Consider the following 20,586-nt stretch of genomic DNA (forward strand, 5'->3'; position numbering starts at 1 on the left):
TGAATTACTTCTACAAAAAGTTGGGTCCGTCCAGGATATGAACCCGGGACCACTCGCACCCAAAGCGAGTATCATACCCCTAGACCAACGGACCATGCGTATCAGAGGCATGCTCAACTCATAGGCCTAACCTGTAGCTAGTTGCATTTAAATAGTCACTAAATTACTTCTTAAAAACTCGGGTCCGTCCGGGATTTGAACCCGGGACCACTCGCACCCTAAGCGAGTATCATACCCCTAGACCAACGGACCATGCGTATCAGAGCCATGCTCAACTCATAGGACTAACCTGTACTTAGTTGCATTTAAATGTCACTAAAATACTTCTTGAAAAACTCGGGTCCGTCCGGGATTTGACCCCGGGACCACTCGCACCCAAAGCGAGTATCATACCCCTAGACCAACGGACCAAATGTGTCAGAGACATGCTCAACTCATAGGCCTAACGTGTAGATAGTTGAATTTAAATAGTCACTAAGTTACTTCTTCAAAAACTCGGGTCCGTCCGGGATTTGAACTCGGGACCACTCGCACCCAAAGCGAGTATCAAACCCCTAGACCAACGGACTATGAGTATTAGGGACATGCTCAACTCATAGGCCTAACCTGTAGCCAATGTCATTTAAATAGTCACTAAATTACTTCTTCAAAAACTCGGGTCCGTCCGGGATTTGAACCCGGGACAACTCGCACCCTAAGCGAGTATCATACCCCTAGTCCAACGGACCATGCGTATTATAAACATGCTCAATACAAAGGCCTAACCTGTAGTTAGTTGCATTTAGATAGTCACTAAATTACTTCTTCAAAAACTCGGGTCCGTCCGGGATTTGAACCCGGGACCACTCGCACCCTAAGCGAGTATCATACCCCTAGACCAACGGACCATGCGTATCAGAGCCATGCTCAACTCATAGACCTAACCTGTATTTAGTTGCATTTAAATGTCACTAAATTACTTCTTCAAAAACTCGGGTTCCTTCCGGGATTTGAACCCGGGACCACTCGCACCCAAAGCGAGTATCAAACCCCTAGACCAACGGATCATGCGTATTATAAACATGCTCAATACATAGTCCTTACCTGTAGTTAGTTGCATTTAAATAGTCACTAAATTATTTCTTCAAAAACTCGGGTCCGTCCGGGATTTGAACCCAGGACCACTCGCACCCTAAGCGAGTATCATACCCCTAGACCAACGGACTATGAGTATTAGGGACATGCTCAACTCATAGGCCTAACCTGTAGCCAATGTCATTTAAATAGTCACTAAATTACTTCTTCAAAAACTCGGGTCCGTCCGGGATTTGAACCCGGGACAACTCGCACCCTAAGCGAGTATCATACCCCTAGACCAACGGACCATGCGTATTATAAACATGCTCAATACAAAGGCCTAACCTGTAGTTAGTTGCATTTAGATAGTCACTAAATTACTCCTTCAAAAACTCGGGTCCGTCCGGGATTTGAACCCGGGACCACTCGCACCCTAAGCGAGTATCATACCCCTAGACCAACGGACCATGCGTATCAGAGCCATGCTCAACTCATAGACCTAACCTGTATTTAGTTGCATTTAAATGTCACTAAATTACTTCTTCAAAAACTCGGGTTCCTTCCGGGATTTGAACCCGGGACCACTCGCACCCAAAGCGAGTATCAAACCCCTAGACCAACGGATCATGCGTATTATAAACATGCTCAATACAAAGGCCTAACCTGTAGTTAGTTGCATTTAGATAGTCAATAAATTACTTCTTCAAAAACTCGGGTCCGTCCGGGATTTGAACCCGGGACCACTCGCACCCTAAGCGAGTATCATACCCCTAAGCGAGTATCATACCCCTAGATCAACGGACCATGCGTATTATAAACATGCTCAATACAAAGGCCTAACCTGTAGTTAGTTGCATTTAGATAGTCACTAAATTACTTCTTCAAAAACTCGGGTCCGTCCGGGATTTGAACTCGGGACCACTCGCACCCAAAGCGAGTATCAAACCCCTAGACCAACGGATCATGCGTATCATAAACATGCTCAATACATAGGCCTTACCTGTAGTTGGTTGCATTTAAATAGTCACTAAATTACTTCTTCAAAAACTCGGGTCCGACCGGGATTTGAACCCAGGACCACTCGCACCCAAAGAGAGTATCATACCCCTAGACCAACGGACCATGCGTATCAGAGACATGCTCAACTCATAGGCCTAACCTGTAGCCAATGTCATTTAAATAGTCACTAAATTACTTCTTCAAAAACTCGGGTCCGTCCGGGATTTGAACCCAGGACCACTCGCACCCAAAGAGAGTATCATACCCCTAGACCAACGGACCATGCGTATCAGAGACATGCTCAACTCATAGGCCTAACCTGTAGCCAATGTCATTTAAATAGTCACTAAATTACTTCTTCAAAAACTCGGGTCCGTCCGGGATTTGAACGCAGGACCACTCGCACCCAAAGCGAGTATCATACCCCTAGACCAACTGACTATGAGTATTAGAGACATGCTCAACTCATAGGCCTAACCTGTGGCCAATGTCATTTAAATAGTCACTAAATTACTTCTTCAAAAACTCGGGTCCGTCCGGGATTTGAATCCGGGACAACTCGCACCCTAAGCGAGTATCATACCCCTAGACCAACGGACCATGCGTATCAGAGCCACGCTCAATTCATAGACCTAACCTGTATTTAGTTGCATTTAAATGTCACTAAAATACTTCTTGAAAAACTCGGGTCCGTCCGGGATTTGAACCCGGGACCACTCGCACCCAAAGCGAGTATCAAACCCCTAGACCAACGGATCATGCGTATTAAAAACTTGCTCAATACATAGGCCTAACCTGTAGTTAGTTGCATTTAGATAGTCACTAAATTACTTCTTCAAAAACTCGGGTCCGTCCGGGATTTGAACCCAGGACCACTCGCACCCAAAGAGAGTATCATACCCCTAGACCAACGGACCATGCGTATCAGAGACATGCTCAACTCATAGGCCTAATCTGTAGCCAATGTCATTTAAATAGTCACTAAATTACTTGTTCAAAAACTCGGGTCCGTCCGGGAATTGAACCCGGGACCACTCGCACCCAAAGCGAGTATCATACCCCTAGACCAACGGACCATGCGTATCAGAGGCATGATCAACTCATAGGCCTAACCTGTAGCTAGTTGCATTTAAATAGTCACTAAGTTACTTCTTCAAAAACTCGGGTCCGACCGGGATTTGAACCCAGGACCACTCGCACCCAAAGAGAGTATCATACCCCTAGACCAACGGACCATGCGTATCAGAGACATGCTCAACTCATAGGCCTAACCTGTAGCCAATGTCATTTAAATAGTCACTAAATTACTTCTTCAAAAACTCGGGTCCGTCCGGGATTTGAACCCAGGACCACTCGCACCCAAAGAGAGTATCATACCCCTAGACCAACGGACCATGCGTATCAGAGACATGCTCAACTCATAGGCCTAACCTGTAGCCAATGTCATTTAAATAGTCACTAAATTACTTCTTCAAAAACTCGGGTCCGTCCGGGATTTGAACGCAGGACCACTCGCACCCAAAGCGAGTATCATACCCCTAGACCAACTGACTATGAGTATTAGAGACATGCTCAACTCATAGGCCTAACCTGTGGCCAATGTCATTTAAATAGTCACTAAATTACTTCTTCAAAAACTCGGGTCCGTCCGGGATTTGAATCCGGGACAACTCGCACCCTAAGCGAGTATCATACCCCTAGACCAACGGACCATGCGTATCAGAGCCACGCTCAATTCATAGACCTAACCTGTATTTAGTTGCATTTAAATGTCACTAAAATACTTCTTGAAAAACTCGGGTCCGTCCGGGATTTGAACCCGGGACCACTCGCACCCAAAGCGAGTATCAAACCCCTAGACCAACGGATCATGCGTATTAAAAACTTGCTCAATACATAGGCCTAACCTGTAGTTAGTTGCATTTAAATAGTCACTAAATTACTTCTTCAAAAACTCGGGTCCGACCGAGATTTGAACCCAGGACCACTCTCACCCAAAGCGAGTATCATACCCCTAGACCAACGGACCATGCGCATCAGAGACATGCTCAACTCATAGGCCTAACCTGTAGCCATTGTCATTTAATTAGTCACTAAATTACTTCTTCAAAAACTCGGGTCCGTCCGGGATTTGAACCCGGGACAACTCGCACCCTAAGCGAGTATCATACCCCTAGACCAACGGACCATGCGTATCAGAGCCACGCTCAACTCATAGACCTAACCTGTATTTAGTTGCATTTAAATGTCACTAAATTACTTCTTCAAAAACTCGGGTCCGTCCGGGATTTGAACCCGGGACCACTCGCACCCAAAGCGAGTATCAAACCCCTAGACCAACGGATCATGCGTATTATAAACATGCTCAATACAAAGGCCTAACCTGTAGTTAGTTGCATTTAGATAGTCACTAAATTACTTCTTCAAAAACTCGGGTCCGTCCGGGATTTGAACCCGGGACCACTCGCACCCTAAGCGAGTATCATACCCCTAGACCAACGGACCATGCGTATCAGAGCCATGCTCAACTCATAGGACTAACCTGTATTTAGTTGCATTTAAATGTCACTAAAATACTTCTTGAAAAACTCGGGTCGGTCCGGGATTTGAACCCGGGACCACTCGCACACAAAGCGAGTATCAAACCCCTAGACCAACGGATCATGCATATTATAAACATGCTCAATACATAGGCCTAACCTGTAGTTAGTTGCATTTAAATAGTCACTAAAGTTCTTCTTGAAAAACTCGGGTCCATCTGGGATTTGAACCCGGGACCACTAGCACCCAAAGCGAGTATCACACCCCTAGACCAACGGACCATGCGTATCAGAGACATGCTCAACTCATATGCCTAACCTGTAGTTAGTTGCATTTAAATAGTCACTGAATTACTTCTACAAAAAGTTGGGTCCGTCCAGGATATGAACCCGGGACCACTCGCACCCAAAGCGAGTATCATACCCCTAGACCAACGGACCATGCGTATCAGAGGCATGCTCAACTCATAGGCCTAACCTGTAGCTAGTTGCATTTAAATAGTCACTAAATTACTTCTTAAAAACTCGGGTCCGTCCGGGATTTGAACCCGGGACCACTCGCACCCTAAGCGAGTATCATACCCCTAGACCAACGGACCATGCGTATCAGAGCCATGCTCAACTCATAGGACTAACCTGTACTTAGTTGCATTTAAATGTCACTAAAATACTTCTTGAAAAACTCGGGTCCGTCCGGGATTTGACCCCGGGACCACTCGCACCCAAAGCGAGTATCATACCCCTAGACCAACGGACCAAATGTGTCAGAGACATGCTCAACTCATAGGCCTAACGTGTAGATAGTTGAATTTAAATAGTCACTAAGTTACTTCTTCAAAAACTCGGGTCCGTCCGGGATTTGAACTCGGGACCACTCGCACCCAAAGCGAGTATCAAACCCCTAGACCAACGGACTATGAGTATTAGGGACATGCTCAACTCATAGGCCTAACCTGTAGCCAATGTCATTTAAATAGTCACTAAATTACTTCTTCAAAAACTCGGGTCCGTCCGGGATTTGAACCCGGGACAACTCGCACCCTAAGCGAGTATCATACCCCTAGTCCAACGGACCATGCGTATTATAAACATGCTCAATACAAAGGCCTAACCTGTAGTTAGTTGCATTTAGATAGTCACTAAATTACTTCTTCAAAAACTCGGGTCCGTCCGGGATTTGAACCCGGGACCACTCGCACCCTAAGCGAGTATCATACCCCTAGACCAACGGACCATGCGTATCAGAGCCATGCTCAACTCATAGACCTAACCTGTATTTAGTTGCATTTAAATGTCACTAAATTACTTCTTCAAAAACTCGGGTTCCTTCCGGGATTTGAACCCGGGACCACTCGCACCCAAAGCGAGTATCAAACCCCTAGACCAACGGATCATGCGTATTATAAACATGCTAAATACATAGTCCTTACCTGTAGTTAGTTGCATTTAAATAGTCACTAAATTATTTCTTCAAAAACTCGGGTCCGTCCGGGATTTGAACCCAGGACCACTCGCACCCTAAGCGAGTATCATACCCCTAGACCAACGGACTATGAGTATTAGGGACATGCTCAACTCATAGGCCTAACCTGTAGCCAATGTCATTTAAATAGTCACTAAATTACTTCTTCAAAAACTCGGGTCCGTCCGGGATTTGAACCCGGGACAACTCGCACCCTAAGCGAGTATAATACCCCTAGACCAACGGACCATGCGTATTATAAACATGCTCAATACAAAGGCCTAACCTGTAGTTAGTTGCATTTAGATAGTCACTAAATTACTCCTTCAAAAACTCGGGTCCGTCCGGGATTTGAACCCGGCACCACTCGCACCCTAAGCGAGTATCATACCCCTAGACCAACGGACCATGCGTATCAGAGCCATGCTCAACTCATAGACCTAACCTGTATTTAGTTGCATTTAAATGTCACTAAATTACTTCTTCAAAAACTCGGGTTCCTTCCGGGATTTGAACCCGGGACCACTCGCACCCAAAGCGAGTATCAAACCCCTAGACCAACGGATCATGCGTATCATAAACATGCTCAATACATAGGCCTTACCTGTAGTTAGTTGCATTTAAATAGTCACTAAATTACTTCTTCAAAAACTCGGGTCCGACCGGGATTTGAACCCAAGACCACTCGCACCCAAAGCGAGTATCAAACCCCTAGACCAACGGATCATGCGTATTATAAACATGCTCAATACAAAGGCCTAACCTGTAGTTAGTTGCATTTAGATAGTCAATAAATTACTTCTTCAAAAACTCGGGTCCGTCCGGGATTTGAACCCGGGACCACTCGCACCCTAAGCGAGTATCATACCCCTAAGCGAGTATCATACCCCTAGATCAACGGACCATGCGTATTATAAACATGCTCAATACAAAGGCCTAACCTGTAGTTAGTTGCATTTAGATAGTCACTAAATTACTTCTTCAAAAACTCGGGTCCGTCCGGGATTTGAACCCGGGACCACTCGCACCCTAAGCGAGTATCATACCCCTAGACCAACGGACCATGCGTATCAGAGCCATGCTCAACTCATAGACCTAACCTGTATTTAGTTGCATTTAAATGTCACTAAATTACTTCTTCAAAAACTCGGGTTCCTTCCGGGATTTGAACTCGGGACCACTCGCACCCAAAGCGAGTATCAAACCCCTAGACCAACGGATCATGCGTATCATAAACATGCTCAATACATAGGCCTTACCTGTAGTTAGTTGCATTTAAATAGTCACTAAATTACTTCTTCAAAAACTCGGGTCCGACCGGGATTTGAACCCAAGACCACTCGCACCCAAAGCGAGTATCAAACCCCTAGACCAACGGATCATGCGTATTATAAACATGCTCAATACAAAGGCCTAACCTGTAGTTAGTTGCATTTAGATAGTCAATAAATTACTTCTTCAAAAACTCGGGTCCGTCCGGGATTTGAACCCGGGACCACTCGCACCCTAAGCGAGTATCATACCCCTAAGCGAGTATCATACCCCTAGATCAACGGACCATGCGTATTATAAACATGCTCAATACAAAGGCCTAACCTGTAGTTAGTTGCATTTAGATAGTCACTAAATTACTTCTTCAAAAACTCGGGTCCGTCCGGGATTTGAACCCGGGACCACTCGCACCCTAAGCGAGTATCATACCCCTAGACCAACGGACCATGCGTATCAGAGCCATGCTCAACTCATAGACCTAACCTGTATTTAGTTGCATTTAAATGTCACTAAATTACTTCTTCAAAAACTCGGGTTCCTTCCGGGATTTGAACTCGGGACCACTCGCACCCAAAGCGAGTATCAAACCCCTAGACCAACGGATCATGCGTATCATAAACATGCTCAATACATAGGCCTTACCTGTAGTTAGTTGCATTTAAATAGTCACTAAATTACTTCTTCAAAAACTCGGGTCCGACCGGGATTTGAACCCAGGACCACTCGCACCCAAAGAGAGTATCATACCCCTAGACCAACGGACCATGCGTATCAGAGACATGCTCAACTCATAGGCCTAACCTGTAGCCAATGTCATTTAAATAGTCACTAAATTACTTGTTCAAAAACTCGGGTCCGTCCGGGATTTGAACCCGGGACCACTCGCACCCAAAGCGAGTATCATACCCCTAGACCAACGGACCATGCGTATCAGAGGCATGATCAACTCATAGGCCTAACCTGTAGCTAGTTGCATTTAAATAGTCACTAAGTTACTTCTTCAAAAACTCGGGTCCGACCGGGATTTGAACCCAGGACCACTCGCACCCAAAGAGAGTATCATACCCCTAGACCAACGGACCATGCGTATCAGAGACATGCTCAACTCATAGGCCTAACCTGTAGCCAATGTCATTTAAATAGTCACTAAATTACTTCTTCAAAAACTCGGCTCCGTCCGGGATTTGAACCCGGGACCACTCGCACCCAAAGCGAGTATCAAACCCCTAGACCAACGGATCATGCGTATCATAAACATGCTCAATACATAGGCCTTATCTGTAGTTAGTTTCATTTAAATAGTCACTAAATTTTTTCTTCAAAAACTCGGGTCCGTCTGGGATTTGAACCCAGGACCACTCGCACCCAAAGCGAGTATCATACCCCTTGACCAACGGATCATGCGCATTATAAACATGCTCAATACATAGGCCTAACCTGTAGTTAGTTGCATTTAAATAGTCACTAAATTACTTCTTCAAAAACTCGGGTCCGACCGGGATTTGAACCCAGGACTACTCGCACCCAAAGAGAGTATCATACCCCTAGACCAACGGACCATGCGTATCAGAGACATGCTCAACTCATAGGCCTAACCTGTAGCCAATGTCATTTAAATAGTCACTAAATTACTTGTTCAAAAACTCGGGTCCGTCCGGGATTTGAACCCGGGACCACTCGCACCCAAAGCGAGTATCATACCCCTAGACCAACGGACCATGCGTATCAGAGGCATGATCAACTCATAGGCCTAACCTGTAGCTAGTTGCATTTAAATAGTCACTAAGTTACTTCTTCAAAAACTCGGGTCCGACCGGGATTTGAACCCAGGACCACTCGCACCCAAAGAGAGTATCATACCCCTAGACCAACGGACCATGCGTATCAGAGACATGCTCAACTCATAGGCCTAACCTGTAGCCAATGTCATTTAAATAGTCACTAAATTACTTCTTCAAAAACTCGGCTCCGTCCGGGATTTGAACCCGGGACCACTCGCACCCAAAGCGAGTATCAAACCCCTAGACCAACGGATCATGCGTATCATAAACATGCTCAATACATAGGCCTTATCTGTAGTTAGTTTCATTTAAATAGTCACTAAATTTTTTCTTCAAAAACTCGGGTCCGTCTGGGATTTGAACCCAGGACCACTCGCACCCAAAGCGAGTATCATACCCCTTGACCAACGGATCATGCGCATTATAAACATGCTCAATACATAGGCCTAACCTGTAGTTAGTTGCATTTAAATAGTCACTAAATTACTTCTTCAAAAACTCGGGTCCGACCGGGATTTGAACCCAGGACTACTCGCACCCAAAGAGAGTATCATACCCCTAGACCAACGGACCATGCGTATCAGAGACATGCTCAACTCATAGGCCTAACCTGTAGCCAATGTCATTTAAATAGTCACTAAGTTACTTCTTCAAAAACTCGGGTCCGTCCGGGATTTGAACCCGGGACCACTCGCACCCAAAGCGAGTATCATACCCCTAGACCAACGGACCATGCGTATCAGAGGCATGATCAACTCATAGGCCTAACCTGTAGCTAGTTGCATTTAAATAGTCACTAAGTTACTTCTTCAAAAACTCGGGTCCGACCGGGATTTGAACCCAGGACCACTCGCACCCAAAGAGAGTATCATACCCCTAGACCAACGGACCATGCGTATCAGAGACATGCTCAACTCATAGGCCTAACCTGTAGCCAATGTCATTTAAATAGTCACTAAATTACTTCTTCAAAAACTCGGGTCCGTCCGGGATTTGAACCCAGGACCACTCGCACCCAAAGAGAGTATCATACCCCTAGACCAACGGACCATGCGTATCAGAGACATGCTCAACTCATAGGCCTAACCTGTAGCCAATGTCATTTAAATAGTCACTAAAATACTTCTTGAAAAACTCGGGTCCGTCCGGGATTTGAACCCGGGACCACTCGCACCCAAAGCGAGTATCAAACCCCTAGACCAACGGATCATGCGTATTAAAAACTTGCTCAATACATAGGCCTAACCTGTAGTTAGTTGCATTTAAATAGTCACTAAATTACTTCTTCAAAAACTCGGGTCCGACCGAGATTTGAACCCTGGACCACTCTCACCCAAAGCGAGTATCATACCCCTAGACCAACGGACCATGCGCATCAGAGACATGCTCAACTCATAGGCCTAACCTGTAGCCATTGTCATTTAATTAGTCACTAAATTACTTCTTCAAAAACTCGGGTCCGTCCGGGATTTGAACCCTTGACAACTCGCACCCTAAGCGAGTATCATACCCCTAGACCAACGGACCAAATGTGTCAGAGACATGCTCAACTCATAGGCCTAACGTGTAGATAGTTGAATTTAAATAGTCACTAAGTTACTTCTTCAAAAACTCGGGTCCGTCCGGGATTTGAACTCGGGACCACTCGCACCCAAAGCGAGTATCAAACCCCTAGACCAACGGACCATGCGTATCAGAGGCATGATCAACTCATAGGCCTAACCTGTAGCTAGTTGCATTTAAATAGTCACTAAGTTACTTCTTCAAAAACTCGGGTCCGACCGGGATTTGAACCCAGGACCACTCGCACCCAAAGAGAGTATCATACCCCTAGACCAACGGACCATGCGTATCAGAGACATGCTCAACTCATAGGCCTAACCTGTAGCCAATGTCATTTAAATAGTCACTAAATTACTTCTTCAAAAACTCGGCTCCGTCCGGGATTTGAACCCGGGACCACTCGCACCCAAAGCGAGTATCAAACCCCTAGACCAACGGATCATGCGTATCATAAACATGCTCAATACATAGGCCTTATCTGTAGTTAGTTTCATTTAAATAGTCACTAAATTTTTTCTTCAAAAACTCGGGTCCGTCTGGGATTTGAACCCAGGACCACTCGCACCCAAAGCGAGTATCATACCCCTTGACCAACGGATCATGCGCATTATAAACATGCTCAATACATAGGCCTAACCTGTAGTTAGTTGCATTTAAATAGTCACTAAATTACTTCTTCAAAAACTCGGGTCCGACCGGGATTTGAACCCAGGACTACTCGCACCCAAAGAGAGTATCATACCCCTAGACCAACGGACCATGCGTATCAGAGACATGCTCAACTCATAGGCCTAACCTGTAGCCAATGTCATTTAAATAGTCACTAAGTTACTTCTTCAAAAACTCGGGTCCGTCCGGGATTTGAACCCGGGACCACTCGCACCCAAAGCGAGTATCATACCCCTAGACCAACGGACCATGCGTATCAGAGGCATGATCAACTCATAGGCCTAACCTGTAGCTAGTTGCATTTAAATAGTCACTAAGTTACTTCTTCAAAAACTCGGGTCCGACCGGGATTTGAACCCAGGACCACTCGCACCCAAAGAGAGTATCATACCCCTAGACCAACGGACCATGCGTATCAGAGACATGCTCAACTCATAGGCCTAACCTGTAGCCAATGTCATTTAAATAGTCACTAAATTACTTCTTCAAAAACTCGGGTCCGTCCGGGATTTGAACCCAGGACCACTCGCACCCAAAGAGAGTATCATACCCCTAGACCAACGGACCATGCGTATCAGAGACATGCTCAACTCATAGGCCTAACCTGTAGCCAATGTCATTTAAATAGTCACTAAAATACTTCTTGAAAAACTCGGGTCCGTCCGGGATTTGAACCCGGGACCACTCGCACCCAAAGCGAGTATCAAACCCCTAGACCAACGGATCATGCGTATTAAAAACTTGCTCAATACATAGGCCTAACCTGTAGTTAGTTGCATTTAAATAGTCACTAAATTACTTCTTCAAAAACTCGGGTCCGACCGAGATTTGAACCCTGGACCACTCTCACCCAAAGCGAGTATCATACCCCTAGACCAACGGACCATGCGCATCAGAGACATGCTCAACTCATAGGCCTAACCTGTAGCCATTGTCATTTAATTAGTCACTAAATTACTTCTTCAAAAACTCGGGTCCGTCCGGGATTTGAACCCGGGACAACTCGCACCCTAAGCGAGTATCATACCCCTAGACCAACGGACCAAATGTGTCAGAGACATGCTCAACTCATAGGCCTAACGTGTAGATAGTTGAATTTAAATAGTCACTAAGTTACTTCTTCAAAAACTCGGGTCCGTCCGGGATTTGAACTCGGGACCACTCGCACCCAAAGCGAGTATCAAACCCCTAGACCAACGGACTATGAGTATTAGGGACATGCTCAACTCATAGGCCTAACCTGTAGCCAATGTCATTTAAATAGTCACTAAATTACTTCTTCAAAAACTCGGGTCCGTCCGGGATTTGAACCCGGGACAACTCGCACCCTAAGCGAGTATCATACCCCTAGACCAACGGAACATGCGTATTATAAACATGCTCAATACAAAGGCCTAACCTGTAGTTAGTTGCATTTAGATAGTCACTAAATTACTTCTTCAAAAACTCGGGTCCGTCCGGGATTTGAACCCGGGACCACTCGCACCCTAAGCGAGTATCATACCCCTAGACCAACGGACCATGCGTATCAGAGCCATGCTCAACTCATAGACCTAACCTGTATTTAGTTGCATTTAAATGTCACTAAATTACTTCTTCAAAAGCTCGGGTTCCTTCCGGGATTTGAACCCGGGACCACTCGCACCCAAAGCGAGTATCAAACCCCTAGACCAACGGATCATGCGTATTATAAACATGCTCAATACATAGTCCTTACCTGTAGTTAGTTGCATTTAAATAGTCACTAAATTATTTCTTCAAAAACTCGGGTCCGTCCGGGATTTGAACCCAGGACCACTCGCACCCTAAGCGAGTATCATACCCCTAGACCAACGGACTATGAGTATTAGGGACATGCTCAACTCATAGGCCTAACCTGTAGCCAATGTCATTTAAATAGTCACTAAATTACTTCTTCAAAAACTCGGGTCCGTCCGGGATTTGTACCCGGGACAACTCGCACCCTAAGCGAGTATCATACCCCTAGACCAACGGACCATGGGTATTATAAACATGCTCAATACAAAGGCCTAACCTGTAGTTAGTTGCATTTAGATAGTCACTAAATTACTCCTTCAAAAACTCGGGTCCGTCCGGGATTTGAACCCGGGACCACTCGCACCCTAAGCGAGTATCATACCCCTAGACCAACGGACCATGCGTATCAGAGCCATGCTCAACTCATAGACCTAACCTGTATTTAGTTGCATTTAAATGTCACTAAATTACTTCTTCAAAAACTCGGGTTCCTTCCGGGATTTGAACCCGGGACCACTCGCACCCAAAGCGAGTATCAAACCCCTAGACCAACGGATCATGCGTATTATAAACATGCTCAATACAAAGGCCTAACCTGTAGTTAGTTGCATTTAGATAGTCAATAAATTACTTCTTCAAAAACTCGGGTCCGTCCGGGATTTGAACCCGGGACCACTCGCACCCTAAGCGAGTATCATACCCCTAGACCAACGGACCATGCGTATCAGAGCCATGCTCAACTCATAGACCTAACCTGTATTTAGTTGCATTTAAATGTCACTAAATTACTTCTTCAAAAACTCGGGTTCCTTCCGGGATTTGAACTCGGGACCACTCGCACCCAAAGCGAGTATCAAACCCCTAGACCAACGGATCATGCGTATCATAAACATGCTCAATACATAGGCCTTACCTGTAGTTAGTTGCATTTAAATAGTCACTAAATTACTTCTTCAAAAACTCGGGTCCGACCGGGATTTGAACCCAGGACCACTCGCACCCAAAGCGAGTATCAAACCCCTAGACCAACGGATCATGCGTATTATAAACATGCTCAATACAAAGGCCTAACCTGTAGTTAGTTGCATTTAGATAGTCAATAAATTACTTCTTCAAAAACTCGGGTCCGTCCGGGATTTGAAGCCGGGACCACTCGCACCCTAAGCGAGTATCATACCCCTAAGCGAGTATCATACCCCTAGATCAACGGACCATGCGTATTATAAACATGCTCAATACAAAGGCCTAACCTGTAGTTAGTTGCATTTAGATAGTCACTAAATTACTTCTTCAAAAACTCGGGTCCGTCCGGGATTTGAACCCGGGACCACTCGCACACTAAGCGAGTATCATACCCCTAGACCAACGGACCATGCGTATCAGAGCCATGCTCAACTCATAGACCTAACCTGTATTTAGTTGCATTTAAATGTCACTAAATTACTTCTTCAAAAACTCGGGTTCCTTCCGGGATTTGAACTCGGGACCACTCGCACCCAAAGCGAGTATCAAACCCCTAGACCAACGGATCATGCGTATCATAAACATGCTCAATACATAGGCCTTACCTGTAGTTAGTTGCATTTAAATAGTCACTAAATTACTTCTTCAAAAACTCGGGTCCGACCGGGATTTGAACCCAGGACCACTCGCACCCAAAGAGAGTATCATACCCCTAGACCAACGGACCATGCGTATCAGAGACATGCTCAACTCATAGGCCTAACCTGTAGCCAATGTCATTTAAATAGTCACTAAATTACTTGTTCAAAAACTCGGGTCCGTCCGGGATTTGAACCCGGGACCACTCGCACCCAAAGCGAGTATCATACCCCTAGACCAACGGACCATGCGTATCAGAGGCATGATCAACTCATAGGCCTAACCTGTAGCTAGTTGCATTTAAATAGTCACTAAGTTACTTCTTCAAAAACTCGGGTCCGACCGGGATTTGAACCCAGGACCACTCGCACCCAAAGAGAGTATCATACCCCTAGACCAACGGACCATGCGTATCAGAGACATGCTCAACTCATAGGCCTAACCTGTAGCCAATGTCATTTAAATAGTCACTAAATTACTTCTTCAAAAACTCGGCTCCGTCCGGGATTTGAACCCGGGACCACTCGCACCCAAAGCGAGTATCAAACCCCTAGACCAACGGATCATGCGTATCATAAACATGCTCAATACATAGGCCTTATCTGTAGTTAGTTTCATTTAAATAGTCACTAAATTTTTTCTTCAAAAACTCGGGTCCGTCTGGGATTTGAACCCAGGACCACTCGCACCCAAAGCGAGTATCATACCCCTTGACCAACGGATCATGCGCATTATAAACATGCTCAATACATAGGCCTAACCTGTAGTTAGTTGCATTTAAATAGTCACTAAATTACTTCTTCAAAAACTCGGGTCCGACCGGGATTTGAACCCAGGACTACTCGCACCCAAAGAGAGTATCATACCCCTAGACCAACGGACCATGCGTATCAGAGACATGCTCAACTCATAGGCCTAACCTGTAGCCAATGTCATTTAAATAGTCACTAAGTTACTTCTTCAAAAACTCGGGTCCGTCCGGGATTTGAACCCGGGACCACTCGCACCCAAAGCGAGTATCATACCCCTAGACCAACGGACCATGCGTATCAGAGGCATGATCAACTCATAGGCCTAACCTGTAGCTAGTTGCATTTAAATAGTCACTAAGTTACTTCTTCAAAAACTCGGGTCCGACCGGGATTTGAACCCAGGACCACTCGCACCCAAAGAGAGTATCATACCCCTAGACCAACGGACCATGCGTATCAGAGACATGCTCAACTCATAGGCCTAACCTGTAGCCAATGTCATTTAAATAGTCACTAAAATACTTCTTGAAAAACTCGGGTCCGTCCGGGATTTGAACCCGGGACCACTCGCACCCAAAGCGAGTATCAAACCCCTAGACCAACGGATCATGCGTATCATAAACATGCTCAATACATAGGCCTTATCTGTAGTTAGTTTCATTTAAATAGTCACTAAATTTTTTCTTCAAAAACTCGGGTCCGTCTGGGATTTGAACCCAGGACCACTCGCACCCAAAGCGAGTATCATACCCCTTGACCAACGGATCATGCGCATTATAAACATGCTCAATACATAGGCCTAACCTGTAGTTAGTTGCATTTAAATAGTCACTAAATTACTTCTTCAAAAACTCGGGTCCGACCGGGATTTGAACCCAGGACTACTCGCACCCAAAGAGAGTATCATACCCCTAGACCAACGGACCATGCGTATCAGAGACATGCTCAACTCATAGGCCTAACCTGTAGCCAATGTCATTTAAATAGTCACTAAGTTACTTCTTCAAAAACTCGGGTCCGTCCGGGATTTGAACCCGGGACCACTCGCACCCAAAGCGAGTATCATACCCCTAGACCAACGGACCATGCGTATCAGAGGCATGATCAACTCATAGGCCTAACCTGTAGCTAGTTGCATTTAAATAGTCACTAAGTTACTTCTTCAAAAACTCGGGTCCGTCCGGGATTTGAACCCAGGACCACTCGCACCCAAAGAGAGTATCATACCCCTAGACCAACGGACCATGCGTATCAGAGACATGCTCAACTCATAGGCCTAACCTGTAGCCAATGTCATTTAAATAGTCACTAAAATACTTCTTGAAAAACTCGGGTCCGTCCGGGATTTGAACCCGGGACCACTCGCACCCAAAGCGAGTATCAAACCCCTAGACCAACGGATCATGCGTATTAAAAACTTGCTCAATACATAGGCCTAACCTGTAGTTAGTTGCATTTAAATAGTCACTAAATTACTTCTTCAAAAACTCGGGTCCGACCGAGATTTGAACCCTGGACCACTCTCACCCAAAGCGAGTATCATACCCCTAGACCAACGGACCATGCGCATCAGAGACATGCTCAACTCATAGGCCTAACCTGTAGCCATTGTCATTTAATTAGTCACTAAATTACTTCTTCAAAAACTCGGGTCCGTCCGGGATTTGAACCCGGGACCACTCGCACCCTAAGCGAGTATCATACCCCTAGACCAACGGACCATGCGTATCAGAGCCATGCTCAACTCATAGGACTAACCTGTATTTAGTTGCATTTAAATGTCACTAAAATACTTCTTGAAAAACTCGGGTCGGTCCGGGATTTGAACCCGGGACCACTCGCACACAAAGCGAGTATCAAACCCCTAGACCAACGGATCATGCGTATTATAAACATGCTCAATACATACGCCTAACCTGTAGTTAGTTGCATTTAAATAGTCACTAAAATTCTTCTTGAAAAACTCGGGTCCGTCTGGGATTTGAACCCGGGACCACTAGCACCCAAAGCGAGTATCATACCCCTAGACCAACGGACCATGCGTATCAGAGGCATGATCAACTCATAGACCTAACCTGTATTTAGTTGCATTTAAATGTCACTAAATTACTTCTTCAAAAACTCGGGTTCCTTCCGGGATTTGAACTCGGGACCACTCGCACCCAAAGCGAGTATCAAACCCCTAGACCAACGGATCATGCGTATCATAAACATGCTCAATACATAGGCCTTACCTGTAGTTAGTTGCATTTAAATAGTCACTAAATTACTTCTTCAAAAACTCGGGTCCGACCGGGATTTGAACCCAGGACCACTCGCACCCAAAGCGAGTATCAAACCCCTAGACCAACGGATCATGCGTATTATAAACATGCTCAATACAAAGGCCTAACCTGTAGTTAGTTGCATTTAGATAGTCAATAAATTACTTCTTCAAAAACTCGGGTCCGTCCGGGATTTGAACCCGGGACCACTCGCACCCTAAGCGAGTATCATACCCCTAAGCGAGTATCATACCCCTAGATCAACGGACCATGCGTATTATAAACATGCTCAATACAAAGGCCTAACCTGTAGTTAGTTGCATTTAGATAGTCACTAAATTACTTCTTCAAAAACTCGGGTCCGTCCGGGATTTGAACCCGGGACCACTCGCACCCTAAGCGAGTATCATACCCCTAGACCAACGGACCATGCGTATCAGAGCCATGCTCAACTCATAGACCTAACCTGTATTTAGTTGCATTTAAATGTCACTAAATTACTTCTTCAAAAACTCGGGTTCCTTCCGGGATTTGAACTCGGGACCACTCGCACCCAAAGCGAGTATCAAACCCCTAGACCAACGGATCATGCGTATCATAAACATGCTCAATACATAGGCCTTACCTGTAGTTAGTTGCATTTAAATAGTCACTAAATTACTTCTTCAAAAACTCGGGTCCGACCGGGATTTGAACCCAGGACCACTCGCACCCAAAGAGAGTATCATACCCCTAGACCAACGGACCATGCGTATCAGAGACATGCTCAACTCATAGGCCTAACCTGTAGCCAATGTCATTTAAATAGTCACTAAATTACTTGTTCAAAAACTCGGGTCCGTCCGGGATTTGAACCCGGGACCACTCGCACCCAAAGCGAGTATCATACCCCTAGACCAACGGACCATGCGTATCAGAGGCATGATCAACTCATAGGCCTAACCTGTAGCTAGTTGCATTTAAATAGTCACTAAGTTACTTCTTCAAAAACTCGGGTCCGACCGGGATTTGAACCCAGGACCACTCGCACCCAAAGAGAGTATCATACCCCTAGACCAACGGACCATGCGTATCAGAGACATGCTCAACTCATAGGCCTAACCTGTAGCCAATGTCATTTAAATAGTCACTAAATTACTTCTTCAAAAACTCGGCTCCGTCCGGGATTTGAACCCGGGACCACTCGCACCCAAAGCGAGTATCAAACCCCTAGACCAACGGATCATGCGTATCATAAACATGCTCAATACATAGGCCTTATCTGTAGTTAGTTTCATTTAAATAGTCACTAAATTTTTTCTTCAAAAACCCGGGTCCGTCTGGGATTTGAACCCAGGACCACTCGCACCCAAAGCGAGTATCATACCCCTTGACCAACGGATCATGCGCATTATAAACATGCTCAATACATAGGCCTAACCTGTAGTTAGTTGCATTTAAATAGTCACTAAATTACTTCTTCAAAAACTTGGGTCCGACCGGGATTTGAACCCAGGACTACTCGCACCCAAAGAGAGTATCATACCCCTAGACCAACGGACCATGCGTATCAGAGACATGCTCAACTCATAGGCCTAACCTGTAGCCAATGTCATTTAAATAGTCACTAAGTTACTTCTTCAAAAACTCGGGTCCGTCCGGGATTTGAACCCGGGACCACTCGCACCCAAAGCGAGTATCATACCCCTAGACCAACGGACCATGCGTATCAGAGGCATGATCAACTCATAGGCCTAACCTGTAGCTAGTTGCATTTAAATAGTCACTAAGTTACTTCTTCAAAAACTCGGGTCCGACCGGGATTTGAACCCAGGACCACTCGCACCCAAAGAGAGTATCATACCCCTAGACCAACGGACCATGCGTATCAGAGACATGCTCAACTCATAGGCCTAACCTGTAGCCAATGTCATTTAAATAGTCACTAAATTACTTCTTCAAAAACTCGGGTCCGTCCGGGATTTGAACCCAGGACCACTCGCACCCAAAGAGAGTATCATACCCCTAGACCAACGGACCATGCGTATCAGAGACATGCTCAACTCATAGGCCTAACCTGTAGCCAATGTCATTTAAATAGTCACTAAAATACTTCTTGAAAAACTCGGGTCCGTCCGGGATTTGAACCCGGGACCATTCGCACCCAAAGCGAGTATCAAACCCCTAGACCAACGGATCATGCGTATTAAAAACTTGCTCAATACATAGGCCTAACCTGTAGTTAGTTGCATTTAAATAGTCACTAAATTACTTCTTCAAAAACTCGGGTCCGACCGAGATTTGAACCCTGGACCACTCTCACCCAAAGCGAGTATCATACCCCTAGACCAACGGACCATGCGCATCAGAGACATGCTCAACTCATAGGCCTAACCTGTAGCCATTGTCATTTAATTAGTCACTAAATTACTTCTTCAAAAACTCGGGTCCGTCCGGGATTTGAACCCGGGACCACTCGCACCCTAAGCGAGTATCATACCCCTAGACCAACGGACCATGCGTATCAGAGCCATGCTCAACTCATAGGACTAACCTGTATTTAGTTGCATTTAAATGTCACTAAAATACTTCTTGAAAAACTCGGGTCGGTCCGGGATTTGAACCCGGGACCACTCGCACACAAAGCGAGTATCAAACCCCTAGACCAACGGATCATGCGTATTATAAACATGCTCAATACATACGCCTAACCTGTAGTTAGTTGCATTTAAATAGTCACTAAAATTCTTCTTGAAAAACTCGGGTCCGTCTGGGATTTGAACCCGGGACCACTAGCACCCAAAGCGAGTATCATACCCCTAGACCAACGGACCATGCGTATCAGAGGCATGATCAACTCATAGGCCTAACCTGTAGCTAGTTGCATTT

General features: G+C 45.5%; 38 non-coding genes across 38 annotated transcripts; all 38 read right to left on the reverse strand.

Annotated features, from left to right (window-relative positions):
• Positions 1-180: 180 nt before the first annotated feature.
• On the reverse strand, positions 181-252 carry TRNAP-AGG (transfer RNA proline (anticodon AGG)). Its single transcript has one exon. It is a non-coding gene; the product is annotated as a tRNA-Pro (tRNA).
• A 563-nt stretch (positions 253-815) lies between these two features.
• On the reverse strand, positions 816-887 carry TRNAP-AGG (transfer RNA proline (anticodon AGG)). The gene has a single exon. It is a non-coding gene; the product is annotated as a tRNA-Pro (tRNA).
• A 246-nt stretch (positions 888-1,133) lies between these two features.
• Positions 1,134-1,205, reverse strand: TRNAP-AGG (transfer RNA proline (anticodon AGG)). The gene has a single exon. It is a non-coding gene; the product is annotated as a tRNA-Pro (tRNA).
• An 87-nt stretch (positions 1,206-1,292) lies between these two features.
• On the reverse strand, positions 1,293-1,364 carry TRNAP-AGG (transfer RNA proline (anticodon AGG)). The gene has a single exon. It is a non-coding gene; the product is annotated as a tRNA-Pro (tRNA).
• An 87-nt stretch (positions 1,365-1,451) lies between these two features.
• TRNAP-AGG (transfer RNA proline (anticodon AGG)) lies at positions 1,452-1,523 on the reverse strand. Its single transcript has one exon. It is a non-coding gene; the product is annotated as a tRNA-Pro (tRNA).
• A 246-nt stretch (positions 1,524-1,769) lies between these two features.
• Positions 1,770-1,860, reverse strand: TRNAP-AGG (transfer RNA proline (anticodon AGG)). The gene is given in 2 exon segments: positions 1,770-1,805; positions 1,825-1,860. It is a non-coding gene; the product is annotated as a tRNA-Pro (tRNA).
• Positions 1,861-3,059: 1,199 nt separating this feature from the next.
• Positions 3,060-3,131, reverse strand: TRNAP-UGG (transfer RNA proline (anticodon UGG)). Its single transcript has one exon. It is a non-coding gene; the product is annotated as a tRNA-Pro (tRNA).
• A 1,040-nt stretch (positions 3,132-4,171) lies between these two features.
• Positions 4,172-4,243, reverse strand: TRNAP-AGG (transfer RNA proline (anticodon AGG)). Its single transcript has one exon. It is a non-coding gene; the product is annotated as a tRNA-Pro (tRNA).
• Positions 4,244-4,488: 245 nt separating this feature from the next.
• TRNAP-AGG (transfer RNA proline (anticodon AGG)) lies at positions 4,489-4,560 on the reverse strand. Its single transcript has one exon. It is a non-coding gene; the product is annotated as a tRNA-Pro (tRNA).
• A 562-nt stretch (positions 4,561-5,122) lies between these two features.
• Positions 5,123-5,194, reverse strand: TRNAP-AGG (transfer RNA proline (anticodon AGG)). The gene has a single exon. It is a non-coding gene; the product is annotated as a tRNA-Pro (tRNA).
• Positions 5,195-5,757: 563 nt separating this feature from the next.
• TRNAP-AGG (transfer RNA proline (anticodon AGG)) lies at positions 5,758-5,829 on the reverse strand. The gene has a single exon. It is a non-coding gene; the product is annotated as a tRNA-Pro (tRNA).
• A 246-nt stretch (positions 5,830-6,075) lies between these two features.
• Positions 6,076-6,147, reverse strand: TRNAP-AGG (transfer RNA proline (anticodon AGG)). Its single transcript has one exon. It is a non-coding gene; the product is annotated as a tRNA-Pro (tRNA).
• An 87-nt stretch (positions 6,148-6,234) lies between these two features.
• Positions 6,235-6,306, reverse strand: TRNAP-AGG (transfer RNA proline (anticodon AGG)). The gene has a single exon. It is a non-coding gene; the product is annotated as a tRNA-Pro (tRNA).
• An 87-nt stretch (positions 6,307-6,393) lies between these two features.
• TRNAP-AGG (transfer RNA proline (anticodon AGG)) lies at positions 6,394-6,465 on the reverse strand. Its single transcript has one exon. It is a non-coding gene; the product is annotated as a tRNA-Pro (tRNA).
• A 405-nt stretch (positions 6,466-6,870) lies between these two features.
• TRNAP-AGG (transfer RNA proline (anticodon AGG)) lies at positions 6,871-6,961 on the reverse strand. The gene is given in 2 exon segments: positions 6,871-6,906; positions 6,926-6,961. It is a non-coding gene; the product is annotated as a tRNA-Pro (tRNA).
• An 87-nt stretch (positions 6,962-7,048) lies between these two features.
• Positions 7,049-7,120, reverse strand: TRNAP-AGG (transfer RNA proline (anticodon AGG)). The gene has a single exon. It is a non-coding gene; the product is annotated as a tRNA-Pro (tRNA).
• Positions 7,121-7,525: 405 nt separating this feature from the next.
• Positions 7,526-7,616, reverse strand: TRNAP-AGG (transfer RNA proline (anticodon AGG)). The gene is given in 2 exon segments: positions 7,526-7,561; positions 7,581-7,616. It is a non-coding gene; the product is annotated as a tRNA-Pro (tRNA).
• Positions 7,617-7,703: 87 nt separating this feature from the next.
• On the reverse strand, positions 7,704-7,775 carry TRNAP-AGG (transfer RNA proline (anticodon AGG)). Its single transcript has one exon. It is a non-coding gene; the product is annotated as a tRNA-Pro (tRNA).
• Positions 7,776-8,180: 405 nt separating this feature from the next.
• On the reverse strand, positions 8,181-8,252 carry TRNAP-UGG (transfer RNA proline (anticodon UGG)). Its single transcript has one exon. It is a non-coding gene; the product is annotated as a tRNA-Pro (tRNA).
• Positions 8,253-8,975: 723 nt separating this feature from the next.
• TRNAP-UGG (transfer RNA proline (anticodon UGG)) lies at positions 8,976-9,047 on the reverse strand. Its single transcript has one exon. It is a non-coding gene; the product is annotated as a tRNA-Pro (tRNA).
• A 723-nt stretch (positions 9,048-9,770) lies between these two features.
• TRNAP-UGG (transfer RNA proline (anticodon UGG)) lies at positions 9,771-9,842 on the reverse strand. The gene has a single exon. It is a non-coding gene; the product is annotated as a tRNA-Pro (tRNA).
• A 1,677-nt stretch (positions 9,843-11,519) lies between these two features.
• On the reverse strand, positions 11,520-11,591 carry TRNAP-UGG (transfer RNA proline (anticodon UGG)). Its single transcript has one exon. It is a non-coding gene; the product is annotated as a tRNA-Pro (tRNA).
• Positions 11,592-12,314: 723 nt separating this feature from the next.
• On the reverse strand, positions 12,315-12,386 carry TRNAP-AGG (transfer RNA proline (anticodon AGG)). The gene has a single exon. It is a non-coding gene; the product is annotated as a tRNA-Pro (tRNA).
• Positions 12,387-12,632: 246 nt separating this feature from the next.
• TRNAP-AGG (transfer RNA proline (anticodon AGG)) lies at positions 12,633-12,704 on the reverse strand. Its single transcript has one exon. It is a non-coding gene; the product is annotated as a tRNA-Pro (tRNA).
• An 87-nt stretch (positions 12,705-12,791) lies between these two features.
• Positions 12,792-12,863, reverse strand: TRNAP-AGG (transfer RNA proline (anticodon AGG)). The gene has a single exon. It is a non-coding gene; the product is annotated as a tRNA-Pro (tRNA).
• Positions 12,864-13,109: 246 nt separating this feature from the next.
• Positions 13,110-13,181, reverse strand: TRNAP-AGG (transfer RNA proline (anticodon AGG)). The gene has a single exon. It is a non-coding gene; the product is annotated as a tRNA-Pro (tRNA).
• A 246-nt stretch (positions 13,182-13,427) lies between these two features.
• Positions 13,428-13,499, reverse strand: TRNAP-AGG (transfer RNA proline (anticodon AGG)). Its single transcript has one exon. It is a non-coding gene; the product is annotated as a tRNA-Pro (tRNA).
• A 246-nt stretch (positions 13,500-13,745) lies between these two features.
• TRNAP-AGG (transfer RNA proline (anticodon AGG)) lies at positions 13,746-13,817 on the reverse strand. Its single transcript has one exon. It is a non-coding gene; the product is annotated as a tRNA-Pro (tRNA).
• Positions 13,818-14,400: 583 nt separating this feature from the next.
• TRNAT-AGU (transfer RNA threonine (anticodon AGU)) lies at positions 14,401-14,472 on the reverse strand. The gene has a single exon. It is a non-coding gene; the product is annotated as a tRNA-Thr (tRNA).
• A 405-nt stretch (positions 14,473-14,877) lies between these two features.
• On the reverse strand, positions 14,878-14,949 carry TRNAP-UGG (transfer RNA proline (anticodon UGG)). Its single transcript has one exon. It is a non-coding gene; the product is annotated as a tRNA-Pro (tRNA).
• Positions 14,950-15,672: 723 nt separating this feature from the next.
• TRNAP-UGG (transfer RNA proline (anticodon UGG)) lies at positions 15,673-15,744 on the reverse strand. The gene has a single exon. It is a non-coding gene; the product is annotated as a tRNA-Pro (tRNA).
• A 723-nt stretch (positions 15,745-16,467) lies between these two features.
• Positions 16,468-16,539, reverse strand: TRNAP-UGG (transfer RNA proline (anticodon UGG)). The gene has a single exon. It is a non-coding gene; the product is annotated as a tRNA-Pro (tRNA).
• A 564-nt stretch (positions 16,540-17,103) lies between these two features.
• TRNAP-AGG (transfer RNA proline (anticodon AGG)) lies at positions 17,104-17,175 on the reverse strand. Its single transcript has one exon. It is a non-coding gene; the product is annotated as a tRNA-Pro (tRNA).
• Positions 17,176-17,897: 722 nt separating this feature from the next.
• On the reverse strand, positions 17,898-17,988 carry TRNAP-AGG (transfer RNA proline (anticodon AGG)). Its single transcript is given in 2 exon segments — positions 17,898-17,933; positions 17,953-17,988. It is a non-coding gene; the product is annotated as a tRNA-Pro (tRNA).
• Positions 17,989-18,075: 87 nt separating this feature from the next.
• Positions 18,076-18,147, reverse strand: TRNAP-AGG (transfer RNA proline (anticodon AGG)). The gene has a single exon. It is a non-coding gene; the product is annotated as a tRNA-Pro (tRNA).
• A 405-nt stretch (positions 18,148-18,552) lies between these two features.
• Positions 18,553-18,624, reverse strand: TRNAP-UGG (transfer RNA proline (anticodon UGG)). Its single transcript has one exon. It is a non-coding gene; the product is annotated as a tRNA-Pro (tRNA).
• A 723-nt stretch (positions 18,625-19,347) lies between these two features.
• TRNAP-UGG (transfer RNA proline (anticodon UGG)) lies at positions 19,348-19,419 on the reverse strand. Its single transcript has one exon. It is a non-coding gene; the product is annotated as a tRNA-Pro (tRNA).
• Positions 19,420-20,142: 723 nt separating this feature from the next.
• On the reverse strand, positions 20,143-20,214 carry TRNAP-AGG (transfer RNA proline (anticodon AGG)). Its single transcript has one exon. It is a non-coding gene; the product is annotated as a tRNA-Pro (tRNA).
• Positions 20,215-20,586: the final 372 nt, after the last annotated feature.

This window comes from Phalangium opilio, unplaced genomic scaffold (assembly GCF_054372755.1).
Source record: "Phalangium opilio isolate 3A_F unplaced genomic scaffold, DU_Popi_V2 ptg000100l_1, whole genome shotgun sequence".
In the NCBI taxonomy this organism is placed as follows: Eukaryota; Metazoa; Arthropoda; class Arachnida; order Opiliones; family Phalangiidae; genus Phalangium; species Phalangium opilio.